Source organism: Daphnia pulex, chromosome 12 (genome assembly GCF_021134715.1).
Source record: "Daphnia pulex isolate KAP4 chromosome 12, ASM2113471v1".
Lineage (NCBI taxonomy): Eukaryota > Metazoa > Arthropoda > Branchiopoda > Diplostraca > Daphniidae > Daphnia > Daphnia pulex.
Genome location: NC_060028.1, coordinates 4,998,260 through 5,013,673, shown reverse-complemented (window position 1 = coordinate 5,013,673; position 15,414 = coordinate 4,998,260). Strand labels below are relative to the sequence as shown.

The 15,414-nt window shown below is 40.3% G+C and overlaps 28 non-coding genes across 28 annotated transcripts; 6 read left to right on the top strand and 22 right to left on the bottom strand.

The window, feature by feature from the left end:
• Positions 1-378: 378 nt before the first annotated feature.
• Positions 379-450, bottom strand: Trnaq-cug. Its single transcript has one exon. It is a non-coding gene; the product is annotated as a tRNA-Gln (tRNA).
• Positions 451-570: 120 nt separating this feature from the next.
• Positions 571-652, bottom strand: Trnas-gcu. The gene has a single exon. It is a non-coding gene; the product is annotated as a tRNA-Ser (tRNA).
• Positions 653-1,286: 634 nt separating this feature from the next.
• Trnam-cau lies at positions 1,287-1,359 on the top strand. The gene has a single exon. It is a non-coding gene; the product is annotated as a tRNA-Met (tRNA).
• Positions 1,360-1,819: 460 nt separating this feature from the next.
• Positions 1,820-1,891, bottom strand: Trnaq-cug. The gene has a single exon. It is a non-coding gene; the product is annotated as a tRNA-Gln (tRNA).
• A 120-nt stretch (positions 1,892-2,011) lies between these two features.
• On the bottom strand, positions 2,012-2,093 carry Trnas-gcu. Its single transcript has one exon. It is a non-coding gene; the product is annotated as a tRNA-Ser (tRNA).
• A 126-nt stretch (positions 2,094-2,219) lies between these two features.
• On the bottom strand, positions 2,220-2,292 carry Trnak-uuu. Its single transcript has one exon. It is a non-coding gene; the product is annotated as a tRNA-Lys (tRNA).
• A 1,055-nt stretch (positions 2,293-3,347) lies between these two features.
• Positions 3,348-3,419, bottom strand: Trnaq-cug. The gene has a single exon. It is a non-coding gene; the product is annotated as a tRNA-Gln (tRNA).
• Positions 3,420-3,539: 120 nt separating this feature from the next.
• Positions 3,540-3,621, bottom strand: Trnas-gcu. Its single transcript has one exon. It is a non-coding gene; the product is annotated as a tRNA-Ser (tRNA).
• A 2,027-nt stretch (positions 3,622-5,648) lies between these two features.
• On the top strand, positions 5,649-5,721 carry Trnam-cau. The gene has a single exon. It is a non-coding gene; the product is annotated as a tRNA-Met (tRNA).
• A 460-nt stretch (positions 5,722-6,181) lies between these two features.
• Trnaq-cug lies at positions 6,182-6,253 on the bottom strand. Its single transcript has one exon. It is a non-coding gene; the product is annotated as a tRNA-Gln (tRNA).
• A 328-nt stretch (positions 6,254-6,581) lies between these two features.
• On the bottom strand, positions 6,582-6,654 carry Trnak-uuu. Its single transcript has one exon. It is a non-coding gene; the product is annotated as a tRNA-Lys (tRNA).
• A 1,055-nt stretch (positions 6,655-7,709) lies between these two features.
• On the bottom strand, positions 7,710-7,781 carry Trnaq-uug. Its single transcript has one exon. It is a non-coding gene; the product is annotated as a tRNA-Gln (tRNA).
• A 120-nt stretch (positions 7,782-7,901) lies between these two features.
• On the bottom strand, positions 7,902-7,983 carry Trnas-gcu. Its single transcript has one exon. It is a non-coding gene; the product is annotated as a tRNA-Ser (tRNA).
• Positions 7,984-10,010: 2,027 nt separating this feature from the next.
• Trnam-cau lies at positions 10,011-10,083 on the top strand. Its single transcript has one exon. It is a non-coding gene; the product is annotated as a tRNA-Met (tRNA).
• A 460-nt stretch (positions 10,084-10,543) lies between these two features.
• On the bottom strand, positions 10,544-10,615 carry Trnaq-cug. The gene has a single exon. It is a non-coding gene; the product is annotated as a tRNA-Gln (tRNA).
• Positions 10,616-11,044: 429 nt separating this feature from the next.
• Trnaq-cug lies at positions 11,045-11,116 on the bottom strand. The gene has a single exon. It is a non-coding gene; the product is annotated as a tRNA-Gln (tRNA).
• Positions 11,117-11,236: 120 nt separating this feature from the next.
• Trnas-gcu lies at positions 11,237-11,318 on the bottom strand. The gene has a single exon. It is a non-coding gene; the product is annotated as a tRNA-Ser (tRNA).
• Positions 11,319-11,444: 126 nt separating this feature from the next.
• Trnak-uuu lies at positions 11,445-11,517 on the bottom strand. Its single transcript has one exon. It is a non-coding gene; the product is annotated as a tRNA-Lys (tRNA).
• Positions 11,518-11,917: 400 nt separating this feature from the next.
• On the top strand, positions 11,918-11,990 carry Trnam-cau. The gene has a single exon. It is a non-coding gene; the product is annotated as a tRNA-Met (tRNA).
• Positions 11,991-12,451: 461 nt separating this feature from the next.
• Trnaq-cug lies at positions 12,452-12,523 on the bottom strand. The gene has a single exon. It is a non-coding gene; the product is annotated as a tRNA-Gln (tRNA).
• Positions 12,524-12,643: 120 nt separating this feature from the next.
• On the bottom strand, positions 12,644-12,725 carry Trnas-gcu. Its single transcript has one exon. It is a non-coding gene; the product is annotated as a tRNA-Ser (tRNA).
• Positions 12,726-12,851: 126 nt separating this feature from the next.
• Trnak-uuu lies at positions 12,852-12,924 on the bottom strand. The gene has a single exon. It is a non-coding gene; the product is annotated as a tRNA-Lys (tRNA).
• A 439-nt stretch (positions 12,925-13,363) lies between these two features.
• Trnam-cau lies at positions 13,364-13,436 on the top strand. The gene has a single exon. It is a non-coding gene; the product is annotated as a tRNA-Met (tRNA).
• Positions 13,437-13,896: 460 nt separating this feature from the next.
• On the bottom strand, positions 13,897-13,968 carry Trnaq-cug. The gene has a single exon. It is a non-coding gene; the product is annotated as a tRNA-Gln (tRNA).
• A 120-nt stretch (positions 13,969-14,088) lies between these two features.
• On the bottom strand, positions 14,089-14,170 carry Trnas-gcu. Its single transcript has one exon. It is a non-coding gene; the product is annotated as a tRNA-Ser (tRNA).
• Positions 14,171-14,296: 126 nt separating this feature from the next.
• Positions 14,297-14,369, bottom strand: Trnak-uuu. The gene has a single exon. It is a non-coding gene; the product is annotated as a tRNA-Lys (tRNA).
• Positions 14,370-14,803: 434 nt separating this feature from the next.
• Trnam-cau lies at positions 14,804-14,876 on the top strand. The gene has a single exon. It is a non-coding gene; the product is annotated as a tRNA-Met (tRNA).
• A 461-nt stretch (positions 14,877-15,337) lies between these two features.
• Positions 15,338-15,409, bottom strand: Trnaq-cug. The gene has a single exon. It is a non-coding gene; the product is annotated as a tRNA-Gln (tRNA).
• Positions 15,410-15,414: the final 5 nt, after the last annotated feature.

Below are 15,414 nucleotides of genomic sequence, written 5' to 3'. Positions count from 1 at the left end.
AACGATACCGTAGCGCCGTGGGGGTTAATCCTACGACAACTTCATGTGTAGAAAAAATGTAGATCATCATTAGATCTACTCAGGGCCAAAGGGAAAAAAATCTAGCCCAAGCGGTTCAAGAGTTATTGCATTTTATCTAGGACACGTAGTGCCATAAGAATGCACTGAAAATAGGGGGGTGTACCTAATAGTTTGGTGGGTACTGTACAGCACCCTCCGACAGCCTGGCGTAATAACGTACTGTTGCACAATAACTCACCATAATCAAGTACCCTAATCCGTCAGCAACGCAGTGCATAAACTCTAAAAGAGAGGGTTGCACTGTGGGAAAAAGTCTTGACTGGCCTTTCTTGCAACGATCTCGCTATCTAGTAAAATAGGTCCTACTGAGATTTGAACTCAGATTGTCAGAGTCAGAGTCTGAAGTGCTAACCATTACACCATAGAACCTTGATAAATTTCCTACCGTGGCTTGAAGACTAAGTTTCTACATTGAAATGCTATGAACCTCTGATCACTGCATAGCAATTGGAGTGCGTTACAGTTGCCAATATCCCTAACTACTCCTTTCGACGAGGATGGGATTCGAACCCATGCGTGCAATGCACAATGGATTAGCAGTCCATCACCTTAACCGCTCGGTCACCTCGTCAACATATTGTTCCTTAACGTTTTTCATCTAAATCCAGATTATCTCAGTTTATCTGCAATATTTAATTACAGAATAATTATCCTGTATTGAACACCACCACATATGTTGTACACATCCCACGTTTCACGCCCGATGAGGGACTTGAACCATCGACCTCAGGATTAAAAGTCCCGCGCTCTACCGTCTGAGCTAACCGGGCTGTATTACCTCCCTATCAACAATTAAGTGAATATCGTATGAACAGTAATAATAAATTCCATTCTTGTTAAAGGCTTAAAACATGACTTCACTAGTAAAGACATGATTCAAACCTGATCACTTTCTGTCCAAAACAAGTAGTTGTTTCTTACAATTAGTATTGTTCGTCGTGTAACATGGGGTTTGTTTAAAGGCTTAAAACATGACTTCACTAGTAAAGACATGATTCAAACCTGATCACTTTCTGTTCAAAACAAGTAGTTAAATTGTTTCAATTAGTATTGTTCGTCGTATAACATGGGTTTGTGGCGCAATGGATAACGCGCCTGACTACGGATCAGGAGATTCCAGGTTCGACTCCTGGCAAGCTCGATTTACTTGCGTTTCAAGGAAGACAGTTGGCACCACTTTGTTATAGCGTTCAAGGACGATGGCCGCCTCGATAGCGCAGTAGGCAGCGCTCGAGTCTCATATTCTCGAGGTCGTGAGTTCGAACCTCACTCGGGGCATTTGTTTCATTTTACCTCTTGAAAAAATTCAAGTCAAACTTTAGAAAAAGCAAAATACTAAACTTTGCTTCGTTTTGAAAAGGATAGAAAGGGTTGTGGTGTTTACGTCGATTATGGTTTTTACGTCGATGGGGTTGTGCTCGCCACTACGAAAGTGTTGTTTGCTAATTGTAGGCCGTTTGCAAGATATAGTGTCCCTCGGATGTATTTGGGGATGGATGCAAACAGACATACTTTGAAGTGGCAATGGCGGTGACTTGAAGAAATAACGATTTGCAACGAACATGTATAGCACCCTTCGACAGCCTGGCGTAATAACGTACTGTTGTACAATAACTCACCATAATCAAGTATCCTAATCCATCAGCAACGCAGTGCATAAACTCTAAAAGAGAGGGTTGCACTGTGGGAAAAAGTCTTGACTGGCCTTTCTTGCAACGATCTCGCTATCTAGTAAAATAGGTCCTACTGAGATTTGAACTCAGATTGTCAGAGTCAGAGTCTGAAGTGCTAACCATTACACCATAGAACCTTGATAAATTTCCTACCGTGGCTTGAAGACTAAGTTTCTACATTGAAATGCTATGAACCTCTGAACACTGCATAGTAATTGGAGTGCGTTACAGTTGCCAATATCCCTAACTACTCCTTTCGACGAGGATGGGATTCGAACCCATGCGTGCTATGCACAATGGATTAGCAGTCCTTCCCCTTTACCGCTCGGTCACCTCGTCGACATTTTATTCCTTATTGTTTTTCATCTAAAGCCAGATTATCTCAGTTTATCTGCACCATTGAATTACAGAATAATTATCCCGTATCGAACACCACCACATATCTAGTACACATCCCACGTTTCACGCCCGATGAGGGACTTGAACCCTCGACCTCAGGATTAAAAGTCCCACGCTCTACCGTCTGAGCTAACCGGGCTGTATTACCTACCTATCAACAATTCAGTGAAGATCGTATGAACAGTAATAATAAATTAAATTCTTGTTAAAGGCTTAAAACATGACTTCACTAGTAAAGACATGATTCAAACCTGATCACTTTCTGTTCAAAACAAGTAGTGGTTTCTTAAAATGAGTATTGTTCGTCGTATAACGTGGTTTTGTGGCGCAATGGATAACGCGCCTGACCACGGATCAGGAGATTCCAGGTTCGACTCCTGGCAAGCTCGATTTACTTGCGTTTCAAGGAAGACAGTTGGTACCACTTTGTTAAAGCGTTCAAGGACGATGGCCGCCTCGATAGCGCAGTAAATAAAGAATGTTTTACAATAAAATCAACTCAGAGAACCCTTCCCTATACCCTAAAGTTTTCCACTTCAAAATTTTTACTTTTTACTACACACTTGCACTGTCGCCCCCATAGGCATTAGAAATTTCGACAAATTTTGAAGTGGAAAACTTTGAGGTATAGGGAAGGGTTCTCTGAGTTAATTTTAGTGTAAATCATTCTTTATATTCGTATAGAGTGAAGAATTGTGCTTCTTTTGGCACAAAGAAAAAAATTTTAGCTTTACTTTTAGTATTTTTTATAAATTTTTGAAAACGCCGTATTTAACACGGCGCATATGGGGGAAAACGGGTGTACCTAATAAACTGAACGATACCGTAGCGCCGTGGGGGTTAATCCTACGACAACTTCATGTGTAGAAAAAATGTAGATCATCATTAGATCTACTCAGGGCCAAAGGGAAAAAAATCTAGCCCAAGCGGTTCAAGAGTTATTGCATTTTATCTAGGACACGTAGTGCCATAAGAATGCACTGAAAATAGGGGGGTGTACCTAATAGTTTGGTGGGTACTGTACAGCACCCTCCGACAGCCTGGCGTAATAACGTACTGTTGCACAATAACTCACCATAATCAAGTACCCTAATCCGTCAGCAACGCAGTGCATAAACTCTAAAAGGGAGGGTTGCACTGTGGGAAAAAGTCTTGACTGGCCTTTCTTGCAACGATCTCGCTATCTAGTAAAATAGGTCCTACTGAGATTTGAACTCAGATTGTCAGAGTCAGAGTCTGAAGTGCTAACCATTACACCATAGAACCTTGATAAATTTCCTACCGTGGCTTGAAGACTAAGTTTCTACATTGAAATGCTATGAACCTCTGATCACTGCATAGCAATTGGAGTGCGTTACAGTTGCCAATATCCCTAACTACTCCTTTCGACGAGGATGGGATTCGAACCCATGCGTGCAATGCACAATGGATTAGCAGTCCATCACCTTAACCGCTCGGTCACCTCGTCAACATATTGTTCCTTAACGTTTTTCATCTAAATCCAGATTATCTCAGTTTATCTGCAATATTTAATTACAGAACAAGATTCCTTCGGTAACGTCCTTCGGTAATTGTTTTAAACGTTAAAGAGACAGAAAATCAAGGTTATAGTAGATTAATACATACTATAACGTTTGGAAAATTCTGTTTCCCTTTATTATCTTCCATAATTGATTCTTTATAACTAATTGAAAAATAATCTGTAATATTATGAGTGGTGCGAATTATGAATGGCGGAGGATTCGCCCCGCCACCCCACGTCGCACTTCATGTTTAGATTAAGTTATAGCAATATTTATTACTATAGTAACATGGAATTAGAAAAATTATTAGTTACATATTAACTACAAAGAAATGGATGTGCTCTTAGCAGTTAGATTAAACCACCGCTGAAAAAATCTTTATAATTAAGGCATATAACCTAAGTGTTTTACGACCGGTTCCGAAATCGATACCGATGGTAGCGTCACTAGCGATATTACCATTGCTTTACTTCGACTTTTGTTACATTATTTGGTGTACTCACCAACCGGGCCAAGCATTCCCTTATATAAAAATGTCAGTGTTGGTCTAATAGTTATCAACTCGGGCTGCCACTCGTGTTGTTTAGGGTTCGAATCTCGATCTCGAAAAATAAATTTGTAATTTTTGAAAAATTACACTTAAAAAGCTTTCGGAGGTAAATGGAAGTGGAAGATCGGTGGTAACTCTTCACGACCACCAGAAGATCTTGATGACTGTGAAGAGGACAAGGGAAGAAGAGAGAGATGACCCAGAGCTTCAAAATGAGTATAATCAAACATTTTTAAATGTTCCTCAACTTCTTGGTTGATGACTAACTGTTAAAAAAAGGAGGAATAGAAAATTTTACTTGATCAAAAAATTTATTAAAATCAAGACAAAAAACAGTAAACAAAAAGAGGTGATAATAAAACAAAAGATTTAAAAAAGTAATAATGGGAAAATACAAAGTAAAAAGAAGAATAAAGACGAAATCGAAATCGAACATAAAAACAAAATCAAATAATAAATACTCTCCACTCCCGTAGCAGAAAACTTGTCTTGCTAGGGAAGATCCAAACTTTTTTTTTGTTTTTGTTTACACTGCTGAGCATGCACTGACAGTTGGAAGGTTACGCAAAAAAAGCGAATTCACTGCCTAGGATTCGGCAACCAGCTAGGTAACAAGTACGCAAATTAAATTTTTAAAACAGTAATGAAAACAAATGAAAACCCCGTTACGCCATGTATCAAATTTTGACAGAATTATGTACAAAATTTGGTGACGATTGGTCATTCAGGGAAGAAACGTATAAAGGAACACTAAATGGACATTAAACCCTCTGAATTTCACTACTAGCTACTACTACCCTACCCCCTATACCCCACACCCTATATTGTTAAGGACCTTCGTATATAAATATACCTCAGGGATAATTATCCTGTATTGAACACCACCACATATGTTGTACACATCCCACGTTTCACGCCCGATGAGGGACTTGAACCATCGACCTCAGGATTAAAAGTCCCGCGCTCTACCGTCTGAGCTAACCGGGCTGTATTACCTCCCTATCAACAATTAAGTGAATATCGTATGAACAGTAATAATAAATTCCATTCTTGTTAAAGGCTTAAAACATGACTTCACTAGTAAAGACATGATTCAAACCTGATCACTTTCTGTCCAAAACAAGTAGTTGTTTCTTACAATTAGTATTGTTCGTCGTGTAACATGGGGTTTGTTTAAAGGCTTAAAACATGACTTCACTAGTAAAGACATGATTCAAACCTGATCACTTTCTGTTCAAAACAAGTAGTTAAATTGTTTCAATTAGTATTGTTCGTCGTATAACATGGGTTTGTGGCGCAATGGATAACGCGCCTGACTACGGATCAGGAGATTCCAGGTTCGACTCCTGGCAAGCTCGATTTACTTGCGTTTCAAGGAAGACAGTTGGCACCACTTTGTTATAGCGTTCAAGGACGATGGCCGCCTCGATAGCGCAGTAGGCAGCGCTCGAGTCTCATAATCTCGAGGTCGTGAGTTCGAACCTCACTCGGGGCATTTGTTTCATTTTTCCTCTTGAAAAAATTCAAGTCAAACTTTAGAAAAAGCAAAATACTAAACTTTGCTTCGTTTTGAAAAGGATAGAAAGGGTTGTGGTGTTTACGTCGATTATGGTTTTTACGTCGATGGGGTTGTGCTCGCCACTACGAAAGTGTTGTTTGCTAATTGTAGGCCGTTTGCAAGATATAGTGTCCCTCGGATGTATTTGGGGATGGATGCAAACAGACATACTTTGAAGTGGCAATGGCGGTGACTTGAAGAAATAACGATTTGCAACGAACATGTATAGCACCCTTCGACAGCCTGGCGTAATAACGTACTGTTGTACAATAACTCACCATAATCAAGTATCCTAATCCATCAGCAACGCAGTGCATAAACTCTAAAAGAGAGGGTTGCACTGTGGGAAAAAGTCTTGACTGGCCTTTCTTGCAACGATCTCGCTATCTAGTAAAATAGGTCCTACTGAGATTTGAACTCAGATTGTCAGAGTCAGAGTCTGAAGTGCTAACCATTACACCATAGAACCTTGATAAATTTCCTACCGTGGCTTGAAGACTAAGTTTCTACATTGAAATGCTATGAACCTCTGAACACTGCATAGTAATTGGAGTGCGTTACAGTTGCCAATATCCCTAACTACTCCTTTCGACGAGGATGGGATTCGAACCCATGCGTGCTATACACAATGGATTAGCAGTCCTTCCCCTTTACCGCTCGGTCACCTCGTCGACATTTTATTCCTTATTGTTTTTCATCTAAAGCCAGATTATCTCAGTTTATCTGCACCATTGAATTACAGAATAATTATCCCGTATCGAACACCACCACATATCTAGTACACATCCCACGTTTCACGCCCGATGAGGGACTTGAACCCTCGACCTCAGGATTAAAAGTCCCACGCTCTACCGTCTGAGCTAACCGGGCTGTATTACCTACCTATCAACAATTCAGTGAAGATCGTATGAACAGTAATAATAAATTAAATTCTTGTTAAAGGCTTAAAACATGACTTCACTAGTAAAGACATGATTCAAACCTGATCACTTTCTGTTCAAAACAAGTAGTGGTTTCTTAAAATTAGTATTGTTCGTCGTATAACGTGGTTTTGTGGCGCAATGGATAACGCGCCTGACCACGGATCAGGAGATTCCAGGTTCGACTCCTGGCAAGCTCGATTTACTTGCGTTTCAAGGAAGACAGTTGGTACCACTTTGTTAAAGCGTTCAAGGACGATGGCCGCCTCGATAGCGCAATAAATAAAGAATGTTTTACAATAAAATCAACTCAGAGAACCCTTCCCTATACCCTAAAGTTTTCCACTTCAAAATTTTTACTTTTTACTACACACTTGCACTGTCGCCCCCATAGGCATTAGAAATTTCGACAAATTTTGAAGTGGAAAACTTTGAGGTATAGGGAAGGGTTCTCTGAGTTAATTTTAGTGTAAATCATTCTTTATATTCGTATAGAGTGAAGAATTGTGCTTCTTTTGGCACAAAGAAAAAAATTTTAGCTTTACTTTTAGTATTTTTTATAAATTTTTGAAAACGCCGTATTTAACACGGCGCATATGGGGGAAAACGGGTGTACCTAATAAACTGAACGATACCGTAGCGCCGTGGGGGTTAATCCTACGACAACTTCATGTGTAGAAAAAATGTAGATCATCATTAGATCTACTCAGGGCCAAAGGGAAAAAAATCTAGCCCAAGCGGTTCAAGAGTTATTGCATTTTATCTAGGACACGTAGTGCCATAAGAATGCACTGAAAATAGGGGGGTGTACCTAATAGTTTGGTGGGTACTGTACAGCACCCTCCGACAGCCTGGCGTAATAACGTACTGTTGCACAATAACTCACCATAATCAAGTACCCTAATCCGTCAGCAACGCAGTGCATAAACTCTAAAAGGGAGGGTTGCACTGTGGGAAAAAGTCTTGACTGGCCTTTCTTGCAACGATCTCGCTATCTAGTAAAATAGGTCCTACTGAGATTTGAACTCAGATTGTCAGAGTCAAAGTCTGAAGTGCTAACCATTACACCATAGAACCTTGATAAATTTCCTACCGTGGCTTGAAGACTAAGTTTCTACATTGAAATGCTATGAACCTCTGATCACTGCATAGCAATTGGAGTGCGTTACAGTTGCCAATATCCCTAACTACTCCTTTCGACGAGGATGGGATTCGAACCCATGCGTGCAATGCACAATGGATTAGCAGTCCATCACCTTAACCGCTCGGTCACCTCGTCAACATATTGTTCCTTAACGTTTTTCATCTAAATCCAGATTATCTCAGTTTATCTGCAATATTTAATTACAGAACAAGATTCCTTCGGTAACGTCCTTCGGTAATTGTTTTAAACGTTAAAGAGACAGAAAATCAAGGTTATAGTAGATTAATACATACTATAACGTTTGGAAAATTCTGTTTCCCTTTATTATCTTCCATAATTGATTCTTTATAACTAATTGAAAAATAATCTGTAATATTATGAGTGGTGCGAATTATGAATGGCGGAGGATTCGCCCCGCCACCCCACGTCGCACTTCATGTTTAGATTAAGTTATAGCAATATTTATTACTACAGTAACATGGAATTAGAAAAATTATTAGTTACATATTAACTACAAAGAAATGGATGTGCTCTTAGCAGTTAGATTAAACCACCGCTGAAAAAATCTTTATAATTAAGGCATATAACCTAAGTGTTTTACGACCGGTTCCGAAATCGATACCGATGGTAGCGTCACTAGCGATATTACCATTGCTTTACTTCGACTTTTGTTACATTATTTGGTGTACTCACCAACCGGGCCAAGCATTCCCTTATATAAAAATGTCAGTGTTGGTCTAATAGTTATCAACTCGGGCTGCCACTCGTGTTGTTTAGGGTTCGAATCTCGATCTCGAAAAATAAATTTGTAATTTTTGAAAAATTACACTTAAAAAGCTTTCGGAGGTAAATGGAAGTGGAAGATCGGTGGTAACTCTTCACGACCACCAGAAGATCTTGATGACTGTGAAGAGGACAAGGGAAGAAGAGAGAGATGACCCAGAGCTTCAAAATGAGTATAATCAAACATTTTTAAATGTTCCTCAACTTCTTGGTTGATGACTAACTGTTAAAAAAAGGAGGAATAGAAAATTTTACTTGATCAAAAAATTTATTAAAATCAAGACAAAAAACAGTAAACAAAAAGAGGTGATAATAAAACAAAAGATTTAAAAAAGTAATAATGGGAAAATACAAAGTAAAAAGAAGAATAAAGACGAAATCGAAATCGAACATAAAAACAAAATCAAATAATAAATACTCTCCACTCCCGTAGCAGAAAACTTGTCTTGCTAGGGAAGATCCAAACTTTTTTTTTGTTTTTGTTTACACTGCTGAGCATGCACTGACAGTTGGAAGGTTACGCAAAAAAAGCGAATTCACTGCCTAGGATTCGGCAACCAGCTAGGTAACAAGTACGCAAATTAAATTTTTAAAACAGTAATGAAAACAAATGAAAACCCCGTTACGCCATGTATCAAATTTTGACAGAATTATGTACAAAATTTGGTGACGATTGGTCATTCAGGGAAGAAACGTATAAAGGAACACTAAATGGACATTAAACCCTCTGAATTTCACTACTAGCTACTACTACCCTACCCCCTATACCCCACACCCTATATTGTTAAGGACCTTCGTATATAAATATACCTCAGGGATAATTATCCTGTATTGAACACCACCACATATGTTGTACACATCCCACGTTTCACGCCCGATGAGGGACTTGAACCATCGACCTCAGGATTAAAAGTCCCGCGCTCTACCGTCTGAGCTAACCGGGCTGTATTACCTCCCTATCAACAATTAAGTGAATATCGTATGAACAGTAATAATAAATTCCATTCTTGTTAAAGGCTTAAAACATGACTTCACTAGTAAAGACATGATTCAAACCTGATCACTTTCTGTCCAAAACAAGTAGTTGTTTCTTACAATTAGTATTGTTCGTCGTGTAACATGGGGTTTGTTTAAAGGCTTAAAACATGACTTCACTAGTAAAGACATGATTCAAACCTGATCACTTTCTGTTCAAAACAAGTAGTTAAATTGTTTCAATTAGTATTGTTCGTCGTATAACATGGGTTTGTGGCGCAATGGATAACGCGCCTGACTACGGATCAGGAGATTCCAGGTTCGACTCCTGGCAAGCTCGATTTACTTGCGTTTCAAGGAAGACAGTTGGCACCACTTTGTTATAGCGTTCAAGGACGATGGCCGCCTCGATAGCGCAGTAGGCAGCGCTCGAGTCTCATAATCTCGAGGTCGTGAGTTCGAACCTCACTCGGGGCATTTGTTTCATTTTTCCTCTTGAAAAAATTCAAGTCAAACTTTAGAAAAAGCAAAATACTAAACTTTGCTTCGTTTTGAAAAGGATAGAAAGGGTTGTGGTGTTTACGTCGATTATGGTTTTTACGTCGATGGGGTTGTGCTCGCCACTACGAAAGTGTTGTTTGCTAATTGTAGGCCGTTTGCAAGATATAGTGTCCCTCGGATGTATTTGGGGATGGATGCAAACAGACATACTTTGAAGTGGCAATGGCGGTGACTTGAAGAAATAACGATTTGCAACGAACATGTATAGCACCCTTCGACAGCCTGGCGTAATAACGTACTGTTGTACAATAACTCACCATAATCAAGTATCCTAATCCATCAGCAACGCAGTGCATAAACTCTAAAAGAGAGGGTTGCACTGTGGGAAAAAGTCTTGACTGGCCTTTCTTGCAACGATCTCGCTATCTAGTAAAATAGGTCCTACTGAGATTTGAACTCAGATTGTCAGAGTCAGAGTCTGAAGTGCTAACCATTACACCATAGAACCTTGATAAATTTCCTACCGTGGCTTGAAGACTAAGTGCTTCGTTTTGAAAAGGATAGAAAGGGTTGTGGTGTTTACGTCGATTATGGTTTTTACGTCGATGGGGTTGTGCTCGCCACTACGAAAGTGTTGTTTGCTAATTGTAGGCTGTTTGCAAGATATAGTGTCCCTCGGATGTATTTGGGGATGGATGCAAACAGACATACTTTGAAGTGGCAATGGCGGTGACTTGAAGAAATAACGATTTGCAACGAACATGTACAGCACCCTCCGACAGCCTGGCGTAATAACGTACTGTTGTACAATAACTCACCATAATCAAGTACCCTAATCCATCAGCAACGCAGTGCATAAACTATAAAAGAGAGGGTTGCACTGTGGGAAAAAGTCTTGACTGGCCTTTCTTGCAACGATCTCGCTATCTAGTAAAATAGGTCCTACTGAGATTTGAACTCAGATTGTCAGAGTCAGAGTCTGAAGTGCTAACCATTACACCATAGAACCTTGATAAATTTCCTACCGTGGCTTGAAGACTAAGTTTCTACATTGAAATGCTATGAACCTCTGATCACTGCATAGCAATTGGAGTGCGTTACAGTTGCCAATATCCCTAACTACTCCTTTCGACGAGGATGGGATTCGAACCCATGCGTGCAATGCACAATGGATTAGCAGTCCATCACCTTAACCGCTCGGTCACCTCGTCGACATTTTATTCCTTAACGTTTTTCATCTAAAGCCAGATTATCTCAGTTTATCTGCACCATTGAATTACAGAATAATTATCCCGTATCGAACACCACCACATATCTAGTACACATCCCACGTTTCACGCCCGATGAGGGACTTGAACCCTCGACCTCAGGATTAAAAGTCCCGCGCTCTACCGTCTGAGCTAACCGGGCTGTATTACCTCCCTATCAACAATTCATCGTATGAAGATCTTGTTAAAGGCTTATGAACAGTAATAATAAATTCAATTCTTGTTAAAGGCTTAAAACATGACTTCACTAGTAAAGACATGATTCAAACCTGATCACTTTCTGTTCAAAACAAGTAGTTGTTTCAATTAGTATTGTTCGTCGTGTAACATGGGGTTTGTTTAAAGGCTTAAAACATGACTTCACTAGTAAAGACATTTCAATTAGTATTGTTCGTCGTATAACATGGGTTTGTGGCGCAATGGATAACGCGCCTGACTACGGATCAGGAGATTCCAGGTTCGACTCCTGGCAAGCTCGATTTACTTGCGTTTCAAGGAAGACAGTTGGTACCACTTTGTTATAGCGTTCAAGGACGATGGCCGCCTCGATAGCGCAGTAGGCAGCGCGCGAGTCTCATAATCTCGAGGTCGTGAGTTCGAACCTCACTCGGGGCATTTGTTTCATTTTACCTCTTGAAAAAATTCAATGTCAAACTTTAGAAAAAGCAAAATACTAAACTGTGCTTCGTTTTGAAAAGGATAGAAAGGGTTGTGGTGTTTACGTCGATTATGGTTTTTACGTCGATGGGGTTGTGCTCGCCACTACGAAAGTGTTGTTTGCTAATTGTAGGCTGTTTGCAAGATATAGTGTCCCTCGGATGTATTTGGGGATGGATGCAAACAGACATACTTTGAAGTGGCAATGGCGGTGACTTGAAGAAATAACGATTTGCAACGAACATGTACAGCACCCTCCGACAGCCTGGCGTAATAACGTACTGTTGTACAATAACTCACCATAATCAAGTACCCTAATCCATCAGCAACGCAGTGCATAAACTATAAAAGAGAGGGTTGCACTGTGGGAAAAAGTCTTGACTGGCCTTTCTTGCAACGATCTCGCTATCTAGTAAAATAGGTCCTACTGAGATTTGAACTCAGATTGTCAGAGTCAGAGTCTGAAGTGCTAACCATTACACCATAGAACCTTGATAAATTTCCTACCGTGGCTTGAAGACTAAGTTTCTACATTGAAATGCTATGAACCTCTGATCACTGCATAGCAATTGGAGTGCGTTACAGTTGCCAATATCCCTAACTACTCCTTTCGACGAGGATGGGATTCGAACCCATGCGTGCAATGCACAATGGATTAGCAGTCCATCACCTTAACCGCTCGGTCACCTCGTCGACATTTTATTCCTTAACGTTTTTCATCTAAAGCCAGATTATCTCAGTTTATCTGCACCATTGAATTACAGAATAATTATCCCGTATCGAACACCACCACATATCTAGTACACATCCCACGTTTCACGCCCGATGAGGGACTTGAACCCTCGACCTCAGGATTAAAAGTCCCGCGCTCTACCGTCTGAGCTAACCGGGCTGTATTACCTCCCTATCAACAATTCAGTGAAGATCGTATGAACAGTAATAATAAATTCAATTCTTGTTAAAGGCTTAAAACATGACTTCACTAGTAAAGACATGATTCAAACCTGATCACTTTCTGTCCAAAACAAGTAGTTGTTTCTTACAATTAGTATTGTTCGTCGTGTAACATGGGGTTTGTTTAAAGGCTTAAAACATGACTTCACTAGTAAAGACATGATTCAAACCTGATCACTTTCTGTTCAAAACAAGTAGTTGTTTTTTTTTTTTCAATTAGTATTGTTCGTCGTATAACATGGGTTTGTGGCGCAATGGATAACGCGCCTGACTACGGATCAGGAGATTCCAGGTTCGACTCCTGGCAAGCTCGATTTACTTGCGTTTCAAGGAAGACAGTTGGTACCACTTTGTTATAGCGTTCAAGGACGATGGCCGCCTCGATAGCGCAGTAGGCAGCGCGCGAGTCTCATAATCTCGAGGTCGTGAGTTCGAACCTCACTCGGGGCATTTGTTTCATTTTACCTCTTGAAAAAATTCAAGTCAAACTTTAGAAAAAGCAAAATACTAAACTGTGCTTCGTTTTGAAAAGGATAGAAAGGGTTGTGGTGTTTACGTCGATTATGGTTTTTACGTCGATGGGGTTGTGCTCGCCACTACGAAAGTGTTGTTTGCTAATTGTAGGCTGTTTGCAAGATATAGTGTCCCTCGGATGTATTTGGGGATGGATGCAAACAGACATACTTTGAAGTGGCAATGGCGGTGACTTGAAGAAATAACGATTTGCAACGAACATGTACAGCACCCTCCGACAGCCTGGCGTAATAACGTACTGTTGTACAATAACTCACCATAATCAAGTACCCTAATCCATCAGCAACGCAGTGCATAAACTATAAAAGAGAGGGTTGCACTGTGGGAAAAAGTCTTGACTGGCCTTTCTTGCAACGATCTCGCTATCTAGTAAAATAGGTCCTACTGAGATTTGAACTCAGATTGTCAGAGTCAGAGTCTGAAGTGCTAACCATTACACCATAGAACCTTGATAAATTTCCTACCGTGGCTTGAAGACTAAGTTTCTACATTGAAATGCTATGAACCTCTGATCACTGCATAGCAATTGGAGTGCGTTACAGTTGCCAATATCCCTAACTACTCCTTTCGACGAGGATGGGATTCGAACCCATGCGTGCAATGCACAATGGATTAGCAGTCCATCACCTTAACCGCTCGGTCACCTCGTCGACATTTTATTCCTTAACGTTTTTCATCTAAAGCCAGATTATCTCAGTTTATCTGCACCATTGAATTACAGAATAATTATCCCGTATCGAACACCACCACATATCTAGTACACATCCCACGTTTCACGCCCGATGAGGGACTTGAACCCTCGACCTCAGGATTAAAAGTCCCGCGCTCTACCGTCTGAGCTAACCGGGCTGTATTACCTCCCTATCAACAATTCAGTGAAGATCGTATGAACAGTAATAATAAATTCAATTCTTGTTAAAGGCTTAAAACATGACTTCACTAGTAAAGACATGATTCAAACCTGATCACTTTCTGTCCAAAACAAGTAGTTGTTTCTTACAATTAGTATTGTTCGTCGTGTAACATGGGGTTTGTTTAAAGGCTTAAAACATGACTTCACTAGTAAAGACATGATTCAAACCTGATCACTTTCTGTTCAAAACAAGTAGTTGTTTCTTTCAATTAGTATTGTTCGTCGTATAACATGGGTTTGTGGCGCAATGGATAACGCGCCTGACTACGGATCAGGAGATTCCAGGTTCGACTCCTGGCAAGCTCGATTTACTTGCGTTTCAAGGAAGACAGTTGGTACCACTTTGTTATAGCGTTCAAGGACGATGGCCGCCTCGATAGCGCAGTAGGCAGCGCGCGAGTCTCATAATCTCGAGGTCGTGAGTTCGAACCTCACTCGGGGCATTTGTTTCATTTTACCTCTTGAAAAAATTCAATGTCAAACTTTAGAAAAAGCAAAATACTAAACTGTGCTTCGTTTTGAAAAGGATAGAAAGGGTTGTGGTGTTTACGTCGATTATGGTTTTTACGTCGATGGGGTTGTGCTCGCCACTACGAAAGTGTTGTTTGCTAATTGTAGGCTGTTTGCAAGATATAGTGTCCCTCGGATGTATTTGGGGATGGATGCAAACAGACATACTTTGAAGTGGCAATGGCGGTGACTTGAAGAAATAACGATTTGCAACGAACATGTACAGCACCCTCCGACAGCCTGGCGTAATAACGTACTGTTGTACAATAACTCACCATAATCAAGTACCCTAATCCATCAGCAACGCAGTGCATAAACTATAAAAGAGAGGGTTGCACTGTGGGAAAAAGTCTTGACTGGCCTTTCTTGCAACGATCTCGCTATCTAGTAAAATAGGTCCTACTGAGATTTGAACTCAGATTGTCAGAGTCAGAGTCTGAAGTGCTAACCATTACACCATAGAACCTTGAT